At 42.9% G+C, this 18,229-nt stretch overlaps 1 protein-coding gene across 1 annotated transcript in view; it reads left to right on the top strand.

The window, feature by feature from the left end:
• Nucleotides 1–371: 371 nt before the first annotated feature.
• LOC121521748 (CD82 antigen-like) overlaps nt 372–18,229 on the top strand; it is a 61,455-nt gene continuing 43,597 nt past the window's right edge. The window contains exon 1 of the mRNA XM_041809795.1: nt 372–550. The gene's annotated coding sequence lies outside the window, so the exon portion shown is untranslated. The remainder of the gene's footprint in view (nt 551–18,229) is intronic.

Below are 18,229 nucleotides of genomic sequence, written 5' to 3' on the forward strand. Positions count from 1 at the left end.
TTCACTAACTCAGTGTGTTCTTCAAAGGCATGTTGATGACAATCTGAGGGAGAAAAGCTGTTAAAGCAGCAGCATCTTCATGTCTAAAGCAACTTTGAATATTTATGAATCTGACCTAATTTTATTTCTTGAATTCAAAGACGCCAGCTGGATTCAGAATAATCTCTGATTTACAATGACGTCACCTCCTTATTTTAAGCGTGAAGTTTTCAGAGTTAGTATTTAATCACGGTGTTGAAAAAAGTCGAACTTTTAAAGGACCAATGCGGTAAAAACCCTCCTCCTCCTCTTCCTCGTACTCGTAGAGGATGGTCGGCTTTCTTGGGCCGTCCGTGTATTTAATCCCATGCTGCTTTGCGTGCTGTGCGGGGATTTAAGGGTTAAAGGAGGCCATCTGACGGGTTAATTCTCATATCTGCCACATGGTGGGCCCCTGCCTGTCCCGGTCTTTGTCTCGGTAGTCTAACAGCAGATCCGTCAGTCTGCTGGCCCACACGGACCCACTCACACGCACCGAGTCTCCACGCAGCTCTGCAGATCCTGCAACCACGTAAGTCTGCTCCAGCATGTTTGTTCTCCTGGTTCAGACCCGGAAACGGGTTTTAGGGTCCCGCTGCCTGCACACGAGGCTGGGGCTGCTCGGTGATCGGTCTTCTCCGAGTCGATTAATCGCTCTGTGGAGGTTTTAGCGCGTTAGTTCAGGTTGTTCTGGAGAGATTGTGGTGGTGATGTGGCGCAGCCTGTGGATGATTTAGAGCTTCACTGTCACTCAGCATGGCTCTGAGACTGAAGGAGAGACGATGTGGACTGGACCAGGACCCAGAAAGTCCACTTTACGAACTCAGAGCTCCTCTTTGGAGGACTTCATGTAAACTCCTCTGTAGAGGAGAGGATCGTTGTTGGGTAACTCCTCTCCTGTTCAGTCTTGTTGCTAAAATCTTCGTTTTCTGCCTGAAGTTTGCTCCAAAATCAAACCGGAGTGAAACCGTTCTGACTTTGAGCCAAACTGGACTAACAGCCAAACACCTTCACGGCTGTTTCAGACAATAATCCCACATCTACACTCAGATTTACTCCCCAGTCTGAAGTTTGAACTTTTTCACCTCATTTTTACTCCCATGTGGCTCAAACAGGTTCTGCTACCTTTTTACCTTCTAACCACAGTAGAGTGTGCAGCAGTGGCTAAACTCTAGATTCATGTACTCTTTCTAGATATACCCTCTAGTTATTTACTCTTATCAGCTATGCTCTTTATTTATAGACTGTTTTTAGATGCACTCTTTATTTATTTACTCTGTATTTAGAAGTGGGTACTCTCCATGAAAGAAAATACGCGTATCTGCTTTACCCTGCTATATAAAAAATAAACAAACATTTTCAGTCACACTATAGGATAAGAATTATAAAATCATGAGATAGAAATCATGAAATGTTAAGTTATATTTGGTCTAAAATGACAAAATATAAAATAAAAGATAAATCAGAAGTGAAAAGTTAAAATTAATGGACAAAATATCAGGGTTAGGAGGTCATGCAAAGTTAGAATTATGGGATAAAACGTCAGTATTACAAGACTAAAAGTCAAATTTTTCAGGTGAAATTCATATTATAAATAATACACCAAATTAAGGAGATTAAGTCCAAAATATGAGGGGAAAAAACTTTTTAGATGAAGCTAAAAAAATTTTGAGGCAGTAAGTATAAAGTCTGACTAAAAGTTAAAGTTAGTGGATAAAAAGTAAATATTACAAAATAAAAAGTCAAAGTTTGAGGTAAAAGGCCAAAATGTAAGTCATTAAATAAGATAATGTCCTGAGAGTTAAAATAAACTCTTCTTGTCGGTTTCGGCCCACGGCTGCGGTGACGTCTGGCGTTCGCCACTCTGACAGCTGCAGTCAAACACAAGCAGATGAAACGGTGGTTTCCCTGATTTAAGCTTCAAGTTTCACTTTTAGTTTGATTATTTTTTCTATTCAGCGATGTATGTGGATTTAAATACTAATACTTCAGAGAAGTTGAGTGTCATGTTCAGATTTTTCCTGGATGTTTCACCTCAGATTTGGACTTTCTAATCCTAATTATGACTCGCTATCATATCAGTTCAAGTTTTTCTCCCACAAGTCCATCATAGTATCTATGGAAGCCCATGTGTGCCACTTAAAAAAGTAAAAACATAAAGGTTAGGCAATTATTGAGAGAAATCTTGAGTTGAAATGAGGCAGTAAATCATAGGTATGAAATAACAGGTTGAATTTAGGAGCTAGTGGGTAGAACAGGGCGTCTGCAGAGTCCTAAACTATAAGAAAGAACAATAAATCAATTCAGAAATGTAAGGCTTTTAAAAAAGTCTTAAATTAAAGACCATAAATGCTGACGTCAGTCTGCACGCTGGTTCACGTCCTGGCCCACAGAGCACTCTCAGAGCACCGCTGCATCTCCTGCTAACACGTTAGCCATGCGATAGAGTGGTGTGTTCATGGAAAAAAAGGTAAATAAAGTTTTTTGGTTGGAAGAGAAGGCATTAAAGATAAAGCTGGGCTGATATTTGTTAACATTTTTAGGTTTCTGCACATAAAAATCCTTTTTGTAGAGAAGCTTTGGCCGAGCGTGATGCTAACACAGAGTCTGTTGATGTTAGCGCTGACAAAGTCTGAAGTACGGTGGCCAAAGCTTTATTTACACGTACAATAACATAAATCATCTGCAGGATTTGACCCTGCGGTCGCATTGTAATCTGCACATAACTGTGGCCAGTGAAAATGAAGGAGCCGCGGGGTCTTAAATATACTGAGAGGGTCTTAAAGTGTTAATCTAACATCAGACTATATATTTACCATGAAGTAATAGTGACTAGGGGTGGGTAAAAATATTGATTAATCGATGCATTGCAATATCACCCCCCATTCAATACTGATTCAGCAAATCCTCTCAATCAGTTCACCTCCTGGCCAGTGGGGGTCGCTGTGCGTGTGATTCACGTTGTATAGACGGAGGCCGCACTCGACCAAACAACAACCAACCATAACCATGTTATGTGAGGTTTATCACAATTTCCAAGAGGAAAGAAATATTATTAAAGTTTACATGCACTTTACTTTTTCAGTGTTTATACAGAGCTGTCATGTTTTTTACTTTTGTACTCCAAATGCACAAAAAAGTTATTATAGTGCAAATTTTTATTTTCAGATGTTTAACTGCTAAATGTGAGGTGACCTACCACATATGTTCACATGGGCATGAAAATAATTATTAAAAAATTGTAAACAGGTTATTTGTGTATTTCTACTTCTTACTGAATCGATATCAAAGCATTTAAATCAATATCGAATCGCAACCTAAAGAATTAAAATTGAATCAAACCGTGAGGTTCTTAACAATACCCAGCCTTAATAGTGACGAGATAAGAAATCAAAATTATGTCATGAAAAGGGGACAGTAGGAGCTTAAAAAGCATGAGGTAATGAATAAATTTTAACTTAATAACTCATTCTGATTTTTATTTATTTATTTTTTATATTTAACTAACTTTTATATTTTTTCTAATTAAGTGTTTGCCATGGGCTTCCATAAATATCTCATGGTTTAAATCCTGGACTTCTTTATAAATAACTGAGTGTGTTTTTTCTTATTCCAGTGGTGAAAGCAGGCTTCCATACCAGGGGTCGACAGACACTGTTTTTTCAGGACGATTCTGATGCTGAGTATTTTGTAAATTATGAGACCAACAACATGATATTCTGAGCTGATATGCTTTTATTGTGAAGTACAAAATGTACTTTTTGTGGAAAAGTAAAATTGCACAATAGAAAAAAAAAAGAAAGAAAAAGAACAATTGAGCCCAAACTCTCTAGGAGAAATAGCACACAGCAACAGCAGCAGGAAAAAGGAAGTGATGTCAGACGCTCCGTGTCAGTGGCACCCAGGCTGAAGTGTTGATTGGCTAGTAGCCATGTGACGTCTAGCCAATCAGATTGTGTTGTGAAAAGGTCATTTGGTGAGACTGAAGAGTGGAAGAGGGGATGACACGCTTGTAATGGAACCAAGTTGTGTTCTTTTTGGTTTGTTAATGAAATAATTTATTGGTGAAATTAAACGGCAACAATCAGCCAAATGTCAAATATCTGAGCCAATAATGTGCAGGGCCGATAATCGGCCTACCCCAGGGGGGTCAAACTCAATCACAGCAGGGGCCGGATTCTGGATTCAGGTCTAACCTGAGGGCCTAACAGGGTCACCTTTTTAACCAGAAACTTCATTTCACCAGTAATGAAATATGACAAAAACTTAGCACTGATGATAAATGATTTTGATATTTTAGAAGTTAAAAAGAAAAGTTTAAAGGCTCTCAATCTGAGAAAAGTACATTTATTAGTTCAAAAAGGAAAAAACATGAAATTGAAATTGAAAAATAATGTTTTTTTTTAAGGCAAATATGTCAGAAAGAAAGTCAAAAAATTTTAGTTTAAAAGTCAAAATATGAAATAAAATTTGTAATCATGAAATTTAAAGTCAAAATATGATTCAAAATTTTAAATTAAAAGGTCAAAGTATGGGTTTAGGAAGTCAAAGTTTGGAGTTGAAAATACTAAATAATTGGTTAAAAAGGTCAAAATATCACTTAAAATTTAGAATTATGAATCTTAAAGCTCAAAATATTATATGAGACGTCAAAATTATGAGTAGAAATGCTCAAAGTAAGAAAAGAAATAGTCAAAATCCTAAGTTTGAGTCCTAATTGTGAGATGCAAAATTGAAAATATGAAATTAAAACACAAATTAATTTCTTTTCCCACATTCCTGACTTCTTATCTAAATATTTTTACTCCTTACTTTTTCAGATTTTGTGACTTAACAAGGAAATCTTAAATCATCAGGATAAGTTCACATTTTATATTTGAGGAAATCTGCAGACCTCAGACTGAGAACAGAAATATGAGATCATCTTGTGGTCCGGATTGAACTGTTCCACGGGCCGGATTTGGCCCCCGGGCCTTGAGTTTGACACCCCTGGCCTACCCTGTTCCAGACAAATCCCTTCTTCAGCCTTCTCTAGTTAAACTGACGCTGCTACAGTATTAGAAAAATAAACATTAAATGGTGGTTTAATGGAGAAAGGATTTTAATAAAATCCCAGGATGTGGATGTTTGTTTCTGAACATCTCCAGAAACAAGAGTCCTGGTTGTTCATGGTTTTAATGACAAGCACTGCAGGCGAACTCCTGCTCAGTGTCTGAGTGGCACTGATGCTGTAATGTTTCAGCAGTTTTAGTGCATGCCGTTGGAAACGTCTTAGACTCTGAGTATCAGACATTGTCAGCAGGTTAGATAACAGTTTTTTAAACTTTCTACACTGAAGTATGGATATTGAAGCAGTCAGGACTGTTTGCAGAGTTTTGCTGACACTTTTGGGAAGCTTTAGAATCTGAAGCTGCTTTGAGTTAAAGAAGCAGAGCTCTGTGTGCTGAGACGATGCCAACTCATGTCTAACAGCTGAGTGCCTGCAGCTGGTTGATGGATTCCTTGTTTTTCTGCACAAAAATAGCTGTAATAACAGGGACCATATCATTTTCACCCATGAGGACTCAAAAATAAGTGTCGAAAATGTCAAAAGCACTTGTTTTGAATGCAGCAGTTATGTCTATCCAGCACGGCGCCCTCTGTGAATGGACTAACCACTCTGACCCTGAACGCCAGCCTGTAGCGATCCTCCATCAGCGTCTGACCCTCGTCTAGAACTTTAGAACGATCCATAACGTTCCGATGTTTATAAAACCAGCAGGTCGTTCTCTGCAGGGCCATTGATCGAGCCGTGGCCCGGTTTCTCTGCTGCTGATGGGAATGTGGGTCAGTGCATGGTGGCATCAGGGCTCTGTCAATATTTCAGCATTCTCTCCATCTGAGCCCTCACGGTCGAGTCTCTCTCCCTACCAGAGCCTCCACAGCATGATCTGACGCCCCTAGTAAGAGCCTCCATAGCCAGGTCTCTCCACCCATTGGAGCCTCCTAGGTAGGATCAGCTTCCCCAGTAGGAGCCTCTATAGTCCAGTAAGCCCCCCCCCCCAGAGATCGGTCTGGTCCTCGACATGTGTTGCTGTAAATCAGCTTCGTTTCCTCCACGCTGACCTTAATTACCTTTCCATACTGCAGGAACAACCGGTGTTCAGCTCAGGCTTTATGTTCTGGAGTCTGTGCTGGGTGCTGTGTGTGCATGTGTGTGTGTGTGTGTGTGTGTGTGTGTGTGGAGAGTGTGTGTTGTGTAGTTGTGTAGCTGCTGGTTGTGAACATTTAGACAGGAAGTGTGACAGTCTTCACCTGCAGGAGCTCTGACGGGTTCTGCTCCAGTCTGAGACTAGAAGACCCACCTGGTGGTTTCATGTTTCTGTGAGCTGAAGGATTACTGGACTCTAGTGGGTCAAGAGGATGAGCTTGGCATTTTTTTTTTACCTTTGACCTTTCAGAATGTACTCGGCTCAGCCTCCAGTCAGAACGAGCATTTATGCAAAGTTTAAGAAGTTCTCTCCATCACAGCAAGGGATGAAAATTAGGTCTGTTGACGTTGACCTTTGACCTCTAAAATCAAATCGACATGGACTATAGATGTGGCTGTAAGCTGGATAGTCGGCTGTCATTCTTGACCCACGATGAGGCTGTCGGTTTCTTATCCTGTAACCGGAGATGTCAGACTTTAATGAGAGTATTAGAGGACGTCCCCCTGCCTGTTTGTCTGCAGAGCCTTTATCAGACACCACTCCCACCACTACAGCAGCCCTAACGAGGGGGAGTGGTTTCTGTCTGTGAACATTCACGGTGGTCACATGCAGATAAAAATGCAAACGTAGTCTGCAAAATCAGGCGAGAGGCCATCCTGCTGTAGAGTCTGAAATCTGTCCGCTCAGCTGAGAGAGGAGTGGATCTCCTCTTTATCTCAGCTGCTAACTGTTAGCATGCTGCTAACGCTAGTCTGTTGAGGATGTGCAGCTGGGCGGAAACTGTAAACAGGCACGCAGGAAGAATTGCAAAATAAAATCTGATGTACATCGATGGATTGTTACACCCCTACTAAGCTGTCCAGAGGCTGTCAGGTTTTACTCACATGTTAGCGTTGGGTGGACAAATTCAGCTCAGGGTTAACAAAGACACACAAAGGCTGGTGGTGCTAGTGTGGCAGTATGTTAGCCACATTCTGAACACCAAAGTGGCGTTGTCTGCAGCCATAATTTGCATTTAAGGGGACTGATGTATTCCCTCGAGATAAAACCATCCATCTTTGGTAGCTCCTGAAACCCTCTGCCTGCTGGCTCAGTCTGTAACGGTGGCTGTAACATGGAGTCTGACCTCCGTATTAGTTTCAGTTTCAACCAGAGAGCGGAGTTAACTTTAACCTGGTGTTTATGTTCTGAAATTCAGCTCATGTTTCCCTGATAGAGCAGTAAACATCCTGATTCTCAGACTGACGATCTGGACTTAAACTAGTGCACATATCAGCAGGTATTTTTGAGGCTTTCCTCCTCTGTTTCTTTTAGAATCCTCTCCCACATGTGGATGAGTCCTTAAAAACAATACCTGAGTAAAGGAACCTTTGTCTGAACACAGAATAAACGGGACACGGCTGTTTCTGCACGTGTGCTGTGCAGCGTGGACCCGCCCACAGGGCTGCAGGAGTCTGGAACCCGTTCTCCCGGTTCACTGGAATTACCCTGAAGGATGATGAAGATGATGATGATGAGGCGTGGTACAATAAAGTTTAAACCGTTGACCATGAGCATCTCTGCAGACGTCACCCTGAAAAGACTGGATCTGTGGATCTCTTCAAGTTTGAATCTGTTATTCAGATTAATAATATATTTCCATGTCATGAAGGTTTAAGCTGACAGGTAAACATCAGACTCATTTATAGGATTTCAACCCTGCAGAGAAACTTCAGTGGGTGATGTTCTATGAATCTGGCTGATGCATGAATTTAGGGAATAAGAAAAAGAAGCTGTTCAAAAAAAGGTTGAACTGTGATTTTCCTGGGTCCTAAAACAGTATTTAGTTTAGCTTTAAAACTACTTTATGACCTTTTATAAAAAAGATTGCAATAATCTGGTTTATTTCCCAGTCAAAAGGCACTGGTTTGGTTATAAGAATTATTTTTTTATAATGATGCCATCGATACTCTGTGAGAGAGAGTTTCACAAAGAGTACCACAATTTGAGTTGCGATGATATTAGAGAAAAATCTAACAGCAGGACAGCTGTTTGTTAGAACGGCAAAGGTAAAATGACCTCCTCGCCACCTTAAGGTGGTAAATTTAACCATCCAGTGTCTACAGAGGGCTGTGAGGCTGCCAGTCATCAGTCTGCAGGCTGGGATTAAAGGAAAACTATCGGGGACCAGACCAGTCCAGGGTGTACCCCACCTCTCACCCTGTGCCAGCTGGGATAGGCTCCAGTCCCCAGGCGACCCCCAATGGGATAAGTGGTATAGGAAATGGATGGATGAATGGATATTAAAAATCAGGAGACGTGTCCGTCTCTGTCCTCTATCCATCTGTAACAGACACTGACGTTGAAGGAAAACTATCAGGGACCAGGAGTGTCCGTCTCTGTCCTCTGCAGTATCAACCAGGCTTCCATCCTGTTTGATTTGAACTGATTGTGTATCAAAGGTCACATTCTGTCAGCACCTCCAAGTCTGGTTCTTTGCCAGAAGGACCGTTGTGGTGAAGAGGGAGCTGAGCCTGAAGGTAAAACTCTCAATCTACCGGTCGATCTACCTCCCAGCCTTCACCTGTGGTTATGAACTCTGGGTAATAACTGAAAAAATGAGATCGCGGATACAAGCAGCCGAAATGAGTGTCTCAGGGAAGAGGGATGTCTGGGTTGACTTTCTCAACCTGCTGCCATCAGATCCGACCCTGGATAAGAGGAGGAAGATGGATGGATGGATGGATGGAGGTCACACTCTGTGACTAGCCTGCTGCAGACTGCTGGTTGTTGAACGTGAAGCTTTGACTTCTCCTCAGGTTGTGGTGTTCATCAGCAGTTTGACCCAAAAATGTGAGATTTGAGTGACTTCTTCCTCCCATCATCCATACTCTAAGAAGAGCCCCAGTTCCCAGCAGTCTGTTGGACAGACATGAAGCTTCTAGTTCAGGGTCAGGTCAGCTGACGGTGCTCTTTAATGCTGCATCTTCACAACCAGAATGTGAGCGACTGAATCCCTGTTAGTTCATGGAGAAACAGGGTGAATGTCATCTCTCTCTCCTGCTCTCTCTCTACACTTCCCTGAATATTTCCTGTATTCTCACATCAGCTTCACACAGAAAGTTTAGAGTGAGGACAGCAGGAAAACTCTGGGCTAAAACAGCATGGTGCTCACTGACAGTGTGATAAAAGTCTGAGGTTTGTGCTGATGCTAGGAGCTCTAAAATGATCTGAAAACGCCATAATGATGGCGTTACAGTGAGAGATGAATTAACTTCCTCAGCTCTGTTAGTTAGAAGAGTCAGGTATTCACCACGACTTCAGATTTCTAAGTAGACTAGATTTTTAAGTATTAATTTCCCTCCTGGTGTTGTTGGAGGTGTAAATCTGCTCCCTGAGCTCTGCTCGTCTTCACGCGGTGTCTGGTGTCTCCTGAACAAAGGCTTACGGCGAGAAAAGGTCGACTTTCAAATGCCCGCTGCTCTTTCTATTGTTCTGGGGAAACGTTAGGATGGAGCAGGTCCCTGAGTCTGGTTTCACCTTTTTTTCATCTGAAAAGAGAAAATAGCTGAGAGCTGCTTTTGTTCAGAGGAGAGGAGGGGGCGGGGCCTGTGCTGGTTTGATTAAACCGTGAGGAGGCGTTCCTGTTGGCTCGAGGGCCGTCCTCATACAGATTTCTTTATTTCTGTGTGAGTTTCAGACGATCCGGATTCGGGACAGGGCAACAAAAGGCCAGAAAACTAAGTGGTACTAATGAAAATCATCTGGAGGAGCATTTTACATCTAGTCAAGTTAATCATCAAGAGACCAGTAACATGACTGGGTATAAAAGGAGCCTTTTAGAGAGGCAGAGTCCCTCAGAAGTAAAGATGGGCAGAGATTCACCAAGCTGTGAAAAACATGAGACTTTGAATCTCCTCCATCTACAGTCCATAATATCATCAAAGATTCAGAGAATCTGGAGAAATCTCTGAGAGCAAGGGACAAGGCTGAAGGGGCCCTCAGGGGCCCTCAGGGGCCACTGCATTAAAAACAGACATGATTCTGTAGTGAAATCACTGCATGGGCTCAGGAACATTGCAGAAATCATCGTCTGCCATCCACCAATGACAGATAAAGCTGGATCATGGAGAGCAGAAGCCATATGTGAACAGGATCCAGAAACACCGTGGTCCGTCTTCTCTGGACCAAAGCTCATTTAACATGGACTGAGGAAACATGGAAAACTGTTCTGTGGTCAGAGGAAACCACAGATGCCGTGTCCTGTGGACTGAAGGGGAGAGGGAGCATCCAGCTGGTTCTCCTGGCTCAGGTCTAAAGCCTGCATCTCTGATGGTATGGGGTTGCATTAGTGCCTATGGCGTGGGCAGCTCTAACATCTGGAAAGGAACTATCAATGCTGAGAAGTAGAGAGAGCTTTTAGAGCAACATGAGAGCTGTCAATCAAACCCTGGGGGCGGACCAAACAACAGGATGAACTTCTAAAAAAGGTGTCTCTCTGTTTTTATTCAGAGTGAGAACAAGAACCGATGTCAGTCCAACCTCACTGCAGGCTTCTGGATCAAACCAGCCACCGTAGTCAGTCAGACATGTTAGAAACCACAGACAGACCTAAGGGATCACATCAGTGTCTTTTTTTCCCCTCATCAGGCCGCTGTCTGTCTGACAAATATCACAGAAGTTATGGGCCTCCAGGGTTTCACACACACACACTATACTGGGCATCACTCTCAGGTAGGAGATCAGTGATCAATATATTGATTTGGTATGGGAAGGTTTTGGGCTCGTTCTGTCCTCCCCCCTCCTCTCTTTGCCTCTGAACTCTGAGCTGGCTGTAATCAGATGTGGCGGCTAGGTTTTACTGTGGGTGAAGCACAAACAAGTCCCTGCTCCACAGGTGGTTGGTGGTTAGCTGTCGCTTCCTGTCTGATGTGTGTACAGAGCTGCTGATTGGAGGATAGCTTTCACTGGCAGAGAACATGGGTGTTGGCAGCAGCAGAAAGCCGTGCCTGACTGACGCTGTGAGGAACGAGGCTTTCGGTCTTACATCTCATCAGGAACGTAGCTGCTTTTATTGGGTAGGATAGGGTTAACTCTTACTCTACCTCAGGTCTACCACCCTGCTGGACATCTCTATTGCTTTCTTCTGTTTTGGGACAGAGACTACAACTCTGGGGTCTGGGGTTTGTCTACATTTCATCTTCACAGATTTATTTATAAAGAAGTGGAGCAATCAAGGATTAATAAAGTCTCCACTGGCTCTGTCCCTTACTGTGACTCCTACATGGTGCTGCTGAGCATGCTCAGTATGTCCCTCTTGAACCTCCTGAGCTTTTGTTTGGAGTACATTTTTATTTTCTCCCCATTATTTGGGATAAATACGGTCTGAGAAGTTAAAATATCAGTCTTGTCGTTGAACAGAAGTTTCTTGAAAATATTCCTCTTCAAAAGCCACAAAATTAAAAAAAAAAAAATCTTTGAAAATTCTTTAACATATTTTTAAAGTATCTAATGAAAAGTACCCAAATATTTCTTTAGATAGTCCTCAAATCTTTCAGTGTAAATTCCAATAAAAAATCCCCCAAAAAATCCACGCAAATTCCTGAAAAAATTTCAAGCAAATTCCCCAAACATTAAAGTAAATTCCCCCTTAAATTTCTTGGCAAATGTAAAAAAACATTCTCCAAATTCCATGAAAATGATGGAAACAACCCAAACCCCCTAAAGTTTTCTAAGAAAAGTCCTGAAAATTTCAAAGGACAATCTTGAACCCCAAAATCCTAATCCAGTCCCCCCAAAATTTGGTAATAATTTTTTAATATTCCCATGAAAATGCATTAAAAAAATTAAAATAAATTTAAAGCCATGAAACTCTCCAAAATATACAAACATATCCTCTTAATTTCATTAAAAAAATATTTTGATAACTTTAAAGCAAATTCCCTAAAATATCCAAACAGCAAATTATCCCAGCATTTCAAGCAAACACTGTAAACTTGAATAAACATTCTGGACGTTTTTACATCAGTTCTTTTACCAAAAATGATTGCTCTAATGTAGGAAAGCCAAAATGTCCTCAGATGTGGATGCAGGGTCTCAGGGGTTAAATGGATGGTTGGTTTTGGATCTTCTGCTGTTTGGTCACATGATCACACTGCCTTAGATCAGATTGAGACTTACGGGGATAAGGATTGTTACCCACAGGATTTTTTAAATTCAAGATTGTTTACTCAGATGTACAAACCCAATTCCAAAAAAGCTGGGACGATGTGCAAAATGTGAATAAAAACAAAACATATTTGTCTGTTTTAGAGGAAAACAAACTGGCTCAGTCTGAGGAATGATGCTGATATGATGTTAAAAACAGGAGATGTATGAGATAATCGCTGCCTCTGTTCATCCTGATATGAAATTTAAATCCATCCTATAAATAGACCACGTGTATGAAAATAACAGTGAGAGGAGACAAAGGCTGTTTGTTGTAGTTGTCGCCCACATTGTCTTCACATTTCTGCACGAGTCAGATGTTTGTACAGACGAGCTGAGGACAGACGTCTGCTGAGAGAAGAGGAGCCGACAAACCGTTCAGTCTCTTAAAGCAGGACTGATTCTAAATGAGGAGTGAGGGGAATTAGAGAGAGCTAGGAGTAGAGACGAGCACCAGGCCAGGTAAACGGGCTCATACAGGTGCATCTGAAAATTAGATCTACTTCAGAAAGTAACATTTTCATATATTCCAGATTCTTTTCAAAGTGAAATGTTTAAAGGCTTTTATATTTCAATCTTGATGATTACGGCTTAAAGCTCTTCCACTCTAAACTCCACTACCTCAGGTTATTAGAATATTGTGGAAAGATCCAGTCCTCAAAGGTTTCCTTCATCCTCTCACTCTGGTTCAGTCCACACAACCACGATCATGAGGAAGACTGCTGACTGGACTATAGACCAGACGACAGTCACTGACATCCTCCACAAGGAGGGTAAGCCACAGAAGGTCAAGAACTTAGGGGAGCTTCAGGACTGAACTGAGTCTGGAGTCAGTGGATCAAGGGCCACCTCACAGACAGGTCCAGGAGATGGACTACAAGTGTGGAGTTCTCAGAGCCACAGGTGACATCAGAGTCTCTCCTGGGCTATGGAGAAGAACTGGTCCTGTTTTCATTTGTAAATCCAGGTCCCAGAGTCTGGAGGGGGATCAGAGAGGTCCAGAATCCTTCTTGGAGTCCAGTCTCCACAGTCAGTGACGGTTTGGAGTCCATGTCATCTGCTCGTCCACTGGTCTTTATCAAGTCCAGAGTCCACGCTGTTCCAGCTTTATGGAGATCCTCATTCATTTCCACCTGGCCACCGTGAAGCCAAAACTACCAGAAACTGGTTTACTGACCATGGCGTTACTACCCACGACAGTTACAAATGCAACATCATAAAAGCTATGAATGCCTAACCTTCAAAGTTATGAACGCCAACCCTGAAAGTTGGATCGGTAACTAGTATTCCCCACTATGACGATGTCACTGGGAATCAGTGAAGCTGAATGTATAAATCTAAACTGAGCTAGCTGCTCTGTATGTAAAGCTGTGACTCCGCTGTTGTCTGTGGCTTTGTCGGGTAGCTCTCTCTCTGAAAACATCATGAAGTTTAAGAAACTGATGAAACTTTTCCTTGCTGGTAGTTTGGACTGAGTAGCTGCTGCTGGATCAGTGGAGGTTTCATTGTGTGTCATGAGCTCATGGCTCTGAAATCCCCAAACTCTGCTAATGCTAACACTAATGCTCTCATATGTTCTGCCTGAGGCCAGAGGACCTTGAAGAATTCTTAATTAGGGATTATTGAAACAGAAGATCCCTGTCATTAAGGATATTACTCTTTAGGTTTTACTGAACATTAGACCTGACAGTTTTTTTTAGATAAACATACACTTTATTGACATGAACAGTACTGTCTACCACGTATGGCTGATGTAAATCCACTGATAAATCTTAAACCCGCTCTCTTGCCCGGCCCTGACGTCCTCACTGATTGTGTGGGTTGTTGGATGTTTGAGACATGCCTCAGCACAGCGACCACGACAACTGGCTCTGCCGCATTTCTCTGAGTGTTAAACAGAAACCATCTGAAACACAAACACACACTTCAGACATATTAACACACAAAATATGAAGGAAACATGTCTGTTAAACTTTTATTGTCAGGGTTAAAAAAAAAGGAGTCCAGCATTGAGAGCAGCGTGTGGATACCTGATATGTGTTGGTCTTTGTCAGGTTGATTTCCTGTTCACTACAACATTATTCTGTTAACGCTCCTTCATACATGGCGTCGTGTCACCCTCTGATGACCTGAGGTGTGGACTACGGCTGTGACATAGTGTTGATACCATGATGAGATGATAAGAATGAGAATCAGGAGGTTTTGTATTTTAGCTGAAGCTGTGTGTGTCCTTGTTCCTGTTTGGGCCGACCTGTTCTACGTGCTCGACGCTCCTCTGGAAGTAGACTCAGCGTGGATCTGGAGCACAGAGGATGGGCACTTCTGGCACACGCCGCAGACAGACTGAGAGACTGATCGTAAGGGGCGACTTGCTGCAGGGTGCATTTAAAGAAGAGGGTGACAAAGACAGCGAAGAGTGTTTTTCTCTCTGGATACCAACAAGGCTGGTTAACAATGTAGTTAAATACAAAACTGAAGAAATTCCCAGAAGCCTAAGGTGCCTGCAGACTACCAGACTAATCTCTGCTGACTGTGTGGCTCTTAATGTTGTGTAGCTGCTCTCAGTGTTGTGTAGCTGTGTTGGTGTGTAGCTGCTGACAGTGTTGTGTAGCTGTGTTGGTGTGTAGCTGCTCTCAGTGTTGTGTAGCTGTGTTGGTGTGTAGCTGCTCTCAGTGTTGTGTAGCTGTGTTGGTGTGTAGCTGCTGACAGTGTTGTGTAGCTGTGTTGGTGTGTAGCTGCTGACAGTGTTGTGTAGCTGTGTTGGTGTGTAGCTGCTCTCAGTGTTGTGTAGCTGTGTTGGTGCGTAGCTGCTGACAGTGTTGTGTAGCTGTGTTGGTGTGTACCTGCTCTCAGTGTTGTGTAGCTGTGTTGGTGCGTAGCTGCTGACAGTGTTGTGTAGCTGTGTTGGTGTGTAGCTGCTCTCAGTGTTGTGTAGCTGTGTTGGTGTGTAGCTGCTCTCAGTGTTGTGTAGCTGTGTTGGTGTGTAGCTGCTCTCAGTGTTGTGTAGCTGTGTTGGTGTGTAGCTGCTGACAGTGTTGTGTAGCTGTGTTGGTGTGTAGCTGCTCTCAGTGTTGTGTAGCTGTGTTGGTGTGTAGCTGCTCTCAGTGTTGTGTAGCTGTGTTGGTGTGTAGCTGCTCTCAGTGTTGTGTAGCTGTGTTGGTGTGTAGCTGCTCTCAGTGTTGTGTAGCTGTGTTGGTGTGTAGCTGCTCTCAGTGTTGTGTAGCTGTGTTGGTGTGTAGCTGCTCTCAGTGTTGTGTAGCTGTGTTGGTGTGTAGCTGCTCTCAGTGTTGTGTAGCTGTGTTGGTGTGTAGCTGCTCTCAGTGTTGTGTAGCTGTGTTGGTGTGTAGCTGCTGACAGTGTTGTGTAGCTGTGTTGGTGTGTAGCTGCTGACAGTGTTGTGTAGCTGTGTTGGTGTGTAGCTGCTCTCAGTGTTGTGTAGCTGTGTTGGTGTGTAGCTGCTGACAGTGTTGTGTAGCTGTGTTGGTGTGTAGCTGCTGACAGTGTTGTGTAGCTGTGTTGGTGTGTAGCTGCTGACAGTGTTGTGTAGCTGTGTTGGTGTGTAGCTGCTCTCAGTGTTGTGTAGCTGTGTTGGTGTGTAGCTGCTCTCAGTGTTGTGTAGCTGTGTTGGTGTGTAGCTGCTGACAGTGTTGTGTAGCTGTGTTGGTGTGTAGCTGCTCTCAGTGTTGTGTAGCTGTGTTGGTGTGTAGCTGCTCTCAGTGTTGTGTAGCTGTGTTGGTGTGTAGCTGCTCTCAGTGTTGTGTAGCTGTGTTGGTGTGTAGCTGCTGACAGTGTTGTGTAGCTGTGTTGGTGTGTAGCTGCTCACAGTGTTGTGTAGCTGTGTTGGTGTGTAGCTGCTGACAGTGTTGTGTAGCTGTGTTGGTGTGTAGCTGCTCTCAGTGTTGTGTAGCTGTGTTGGTGTAGCTGCTGTCAGTGTTGTGTAGCTGTGTTGGTGTGTAGCTGCTGACAGTGTTGTGTAGCTGTGTTGGTGTGTAGCTGCTGACAGTGTTGTGTAGCTGTGTTGGTGTGTAGCTGCTCTCAGTGTTGTGTAGCTGTGTTGGTGTAGATGCTCTCAGTGTTGTGTAGCTGTGTTGGTGTGTAGCTGCTCTCAGTGTTGTGTAGCTGTGTTGGTGTGTAGCTGCTCTCAGTGTTGTGTAGCTGTGTTGGTGTGTAGCTGCTCTCAGTGTTGTGTAGCTGTGTTGGTGTGTAGCTGCTCTCAGTGTTGTGTAGCTGTGTTGGTGTGTAGCTGCTCTCAGTGTTGTGTAGCTGTGTTGGTGTGTAGCTGCTGACAGTGTTGTGTAGCTGTGTTGGTGTGTAGCTACTCTCAGTGTTGTGTAGCTGTGTTGGTGTGTAGCTGCTGACAGTGTTGTGTAGCTGTGTTGGTGTGTAGCTGCTCTCAGTGTTGTGTAGCTGTGTTGGTGTGTAGCTGCTGACAGTGTTGTGTAGCTGTGTTGGTGTGTAGCTGCTCTCAGTGTTGTGTAGCTGTGCTGTTGTGATGTCGTTCCTGGTACGAGCAGACACTTCAGATGGAGGAGTGGAGGGTGCGTTTGTTTTCTACACCACAGAATGAAGCCAAAGATGAACAGTTGGTCTAGAGGTCTAACCTCAGCTGTATTTAATCATCTATAGTAATAAAATAGATGTAGGCTATGTGACCATCATAAACTCATTCATAATATTAAAATAGATAATAATGATAATAATAATATCTTGAATTTAAGTAGCGCCTTTCAAGAAACCCAAGGACGCTTTACAGGAACACATAGACATGGACAAACTATGACTACTAGATGTATGTGTCCATCATAGAGTCCACAGGAAGTGCCTTAAGTGTTGCAGGAATCACTGAAATGTTTGAAACATGTGTGGAGTTAATTTCAGCCGGCTGATGCTGAGGGATCTGATTTCAGCCCGTCTCTCATTCCTGCATGTTTCAGTCTGAAACATGCAGCATTTTCAACATTTCAAAATGTTCTCAATCTTCTGATACCAACTAATTTAAAACGGTGTGATCTCTTATTTGAATAAATTCAGACAAAAAGAAACAGAAAACACAGAAGCTTTAGGATCAACTCGGCAGCTGTTGAGGTTTTAATATCAAAGCTAGAGTTTTGTTTGTGAGACATTCAGGTGGTGACAGGAGAGCTTTTGGCTGATTCATCCCTCTCCTACACACCTGACACAAGAAACTAATGCTTGGTTAGAGTACTCTAAGGATGCAGGCCCCGCCCCTTTCTGGGGGAAACATTCCATAGAAATAAACAGCAGTCAGGGGGAAAGTTTAGGTCATTAGGGATTTAAAAGCTTAAAATATGAAAACTGTACGGTTACAGTTATTGAGAGTCAAAACCCAATGGCCAGTGAGATAAACATGGAAAGCAGGAAGTCACGTTGCACTGCTCTTATTCATTGGAACTGACCCATCAGTGTCCTGTCCTCAGCTCCTTCAGATAGCCAGATGCCTGAGTTAATACTAAGTTTACAGGTTGGTGGACCTTTGTTATGGCCATTGTCTACAGTTAACACCAACCAGAAACCTCCGGGTCCTTTCCAGCTTGGTTCAGAAATCCATTATGGTCAGAATAGGTCATGTCTGTAGAACACGGACTAGAGGGGGGATCAGGGTTTTAATAATTCATCTGTTTTGGTTTTAAGGATGTGAGTGATGCATACTTAGGGGTGTTGCTGACTAGCTAGCATGTGGTAGCTGTTAGTCAGGAGGCTTCAGACCTCAGCTCAGCCTCTTTGTGGTCTTTCAGGGGGGATTGGTAGTCCTGCTTATTCCAGCCAGACAATGCTAAGGCAAACTGCACGAGTAAGGCACGCCTTCACAGTAA

The sequence above is a fragment of the Cheilinus undulatus genome, linkage group 1 (assembly GCF_018320785.1).
Source record: "Cheilinus undulatus linkage group 1, ASM1832078v1, whole genome shotgun sequence".
Lineage (NCBI taxonomy): Eukaryota > Metazoa > Chordata > Actinopteri > Labriformes > Labridae > Cheilinus > Cheilinus undulatus.